We start from the raw sequence: 4114 nt of genomic DNA, 5'->3' as shown, positions 1-4114 counted from the left end.
AATTTTCTCTGAGGAAAGAATCCAAGGTGCTGCTGATTACACAGAATCTACCAAGGTTGCTTATTCTATCATGGCCATATTAGGAATGTGGATACAATAAGACTAATTCTAGAGAAAAGAAGCCTCCCCCTTCCTTAGAGCAAATTAGCACACAACAGGTAATTGATAATCGACCAGTATTTGCTGAAGTAATATTTACTGACTAAATTATTTTATCTTTGTACAACTCTTACATTCTACAGCTAGTAATGGTTTTAATAATTAAACAGGTTTAAGGCATGAACAAAGGGAATTGTTAGAAATACCTTGGAGCAATTATTTTTATGGTTTTTTACATAACCGATCTACTCAACTACTTGTATAAGAAATTCAAGGTGAATGTTGTTCTCTTTAACATTAGTGTGTCAGTTATTGAGTTCTTTAATTTTTCCCATTTCCAGTGCCAATATTGTCAATGAGAGATGAAAATTGCAAAATAGCATCAAAAGGACACCAACTAGTAGGGAAAATAATAAACAAAGGAGCAGGTTCAATTAAACAGAAGTCACACTGATAAATAAAATGGCATGTTAAAGCTGGGTGATGGTGGCATGTGGCTTTAATCCCAGCACTCAGGAGGCAGAGGCAGGTGACTCTGAGTTCGAAGTCATCCTGGTCTATGGAGCAACTTCCAGGACAGCCAGAGCCAGAGAAACCCTGCCTCAGAAAAGCAACAACAAACAAACAAACAAGAAAACAAAAAGCCACATTAGTAAACAGAAAGTCACAGCAGGGCAAATAACATTGACAAAAACAAGGTCTGAGAAGTAGCTCAGGAATGCATGTGGAGGTCAAAGTGAAAGCAGGTGTCAGTGGGTGCAACAGAAGGAATCATGGCTGCCAAAGTATTTGAGTCCATCAGAAAGCTCAGCCTAACTTTAGCGGTTGCAGGAGGCATGATGAACTCTGCCTTATGTAGTACAGACGCTGGGCACAGAGCTGCCATCTTTGATAGATTCCATGGAGTACAGGACATTGTGGTAGGGAAAGAGACTCACTTTCTCACTTTCTTATTCCTTGGGTACAGAAACGAATTGTCTTTGACTGCCACTCTTTACCACAGAATGTACCCATCATCACTAGTAAAGAAGATTTTCAGAAAGTCAACATCTCATTCTGCATCCTCTTCCAGCTAGTGGCCGGCCAGCTTCCATGTATCTGCACCAGCGTTGGTGAGGACTATGATGAGCTGCTGCCACCAACATCCATCACCACAGAAATCTTCAAGTCAGTTGTAGCTCAATTTGATGCCAGAGAACTAATGACCCAGCAAGTTCTATGGAACAACCTATGTACACTGAAATATGTATTACTCTCGTTGGTTAATAAAGAGTTGGGTGACCTAAAGCTTGGTAGGAAGACAATGAGCAGGAGAGTCATGCTAGGAGAATACTGGGAAGACGGGCAGAGTTTAGGGAGTCACCAGCAAGACATAGAACAATTGGCCACAAAATATGAGACAAAGGTAAAAGTCACGTGGTAGATTAAAAGATATAATTTAAGTTGCAACAGCTAGTTAGTAACTATCGGCCGGACATTTATAATTACTATTGACTCTCTGTGTGGTTCTTTGGGAGTTTACTGGCAGTCCCAACAAAAAACTCTGACTCTATGTGAGATCTGGTCTATGTGAGAGGCTGACTTCACAGAGAAAGCAGCAACATTTGAGTTTATCCTGGGTAACGTGGCTCTGACACATCTGACCTTCAGGAAGGAGTTCACAGAAGCCATAAAAGCCAAACAGGTAGCCCAGCAGGAAGTGGAGAGGGCTAGATCTGAGCAGCAGCAGACGGCAGCATCATTTCTGATGAGGATGATGCCAGGGCAGCCGACCTGCTCGTTAACTCACTGGCTACCACAGGCAATGGCTTGATTGAGCTACACAAGCTTCAAGCTACTGAGGCCATGGCTTGCCATCTTCCCCATTCTTGGAACATCACCTACCTGCCAGCAGGGCCAGTCAGTGCCCCTCCCACTTCCCTAGTGAGGCCTCCCCTGCTTGTGCCTTCTCAGTCCAACGAGGCCATCACCTTGATTATACTGAGTGGATTTTCCAACTGTCCCACACCAGAAATCACTGTGAAATTCTATGGTTGACTTAAAGTGAAAGAGATGAAAACGTATGTGTTTGTGTTTCTCTCTCTGTGAGATATGTGTGTGTGTGTGTGTGTGTGTGTGCAAACCTATGTCTCTTGCCCACTAACGAAAACAGACTATTCACCAGTGTTGGTGACACCAGCAAGTCTGGTGTCTCCTCACTCTCTTTCTAGAGATAGACAGCAACCACAGGCAGTATCCTTAGATGTACCATCCAATATGGTGGGTCATCTTGACCTAGAGACTCCAGCATTCCATCCAACAGAAGATGCAGATAATAAGCCTGTTGCTGCACTACCTATGAATAGAAGACAACCAAACTCTATTTCTCCTTGCCGCTACTTAATTGGTGAAGGAGATCTATGATTATGAGTACCCCACCAACTGTAGGAGGCAATATGGAACCTGCAATAGTGGGCATTTCAAGTTTTGTACTGGGATATAAAAGACAATCGTGGCAGGTGTTTGCCCGACAACAGTGGTTAATGGAAGATAGGCCAGAACTATTGCTTCCAGCTCTGAAACCGAAAGTGAAACAAATCAGCTGTTGCCGATATATGGGAACGATTTCAAAGCAGCAACCAGAGAATGGCTTCAGTGAGAAATCGTAAGTTCTGGAAACAAACAAAACACAAAACCTCAGCAAAGAAACCGTATTTATGGAAGGGGAAACACATGGGACTGAAAAACACAACAGCAGCAGCAATGTTCAATGTCTAGACTCAGCAGAGGAATAAAAATGGCCGTATGATGCCCGTGATCGCCTGGAAACATCAACATTTCTTATTGCAGTCTGTGCAAGGCACATCATACTATGCTGATAACCTTGACAAAAGAAACCGTCGTGAAGCAATGCACTGAACACAGAGGAAGCGCAGTTTGAAGGGACAAGGACTCTAACCAAAAATCTTAGGATCAAGAAGACACTGGCACATTTATTTTCTTGAAAGACAAGAATTTGTAGCCCTCACTTATGTAACTGGTAAAACCAGTTTCCCAGAAATAAAGTTCTCTTTTTAAGAAAAAGGAGAAAGAAGAAACTATTTCTCTAACATCCTTCTAGCCTTAATTAGTAGCTAAAGGCCTTGCATCAGCCAGAAAATAGATGATAGCAGAAGCAGAGTCGACACTGCGGAAGGAAGATAGCAATGGGCTGGGTAGACTAAGCGCTGTTGCGCTCGGGAATTGCTACTTGAAGCAGCAGTCACAGTGCAATCTGTTGTGGAGCTCTGTGTATGTAGAAATATTTGAAACACTTATATTTTAAAAGTGAAGTAAAGAGTTTAATCAAAAGAAAGTTTTTAATATTTCAAGAGAGGTGGTGAAATATTGCTACCAACATAATGTGATATGTAAGAATAGTTTGATACTTCCTTCCTCACGGGCCACCAGGCAAACTATTCCAAGTGATGTTTTCAAAAACATTATGAATAAAAAAAAATGGAAAAATCTTTTTTCAAGTATTCAAACACTTGGCTTTGGACACAGAAACACAAACTAGAGAAAAGAACAAAAAACTGAAATGGCAAGTTCTGGCCTTAGGGCTGAGCCTTCTACTATCTCCTAAGAGCATTCTGCTAAGTGGGTACAACAGCACGCTGCCTTTGCGATTCTCTTCTCTTTACCCACAGATTAGTGCAGCTCTTAATCTTCATCAGAAAAGGTGTTTCGGGCAGTAGACTGTGGCTAATTCAGAAACTCACCGCTGGTTATTAAAGTGTAGAGGGTGACTATTGAAACACTGCCCCTTGTTCCCCACCACTGCGCATGTGCATGCACACCCCACCAAGACCCGGAGATTTGGAGGAAGAGGGCACAGAGATAGACCCTAAGAAAGATACCAAGGAGGACTGAGTAAAACACTGTCTCCAGGACACGACAGAACTGCTGCACCCATGAACTCACGGCCCTAACGTTTTCTGCATAATGCTGTATAATATCAAACCAGTCAACATTCTGCCATGGAGAAGAAAGAGAT

The 4114-nt window shown here is 42.3% G+C and overlaps 1 pseudogene; it reads left to right on the top strand.

Moving 5' to 3' along the window:
* The first annotated feature begins 872 nt into the window (after positions 1–872).
* Positions 873–2136, top strand: LOC119826579 (annotated as a pseudogene).
* Positions 2137–4114: the final 1978 nt, after the last annotated feature.

This window comes from Arvicola amphibius, chromosome 11 (genome assembly GCF_903992535.2).
Source record: "Arvicola amphibius chromosome 11, mArvAmp1.2, whole genome shotgun sequence".
Classification (NCBI taxonomy): Eukaryota; Metazoa; Chordata; class Mammalia; order Rodentia; family Cricetidae; genus Arvicola; species Arvicola amphibius.
The sequence above is the reverse complement of the archived record's forward strand: the minus strand, read 5'-3'. Positions and strand labels throughout refer to the sequence as shown.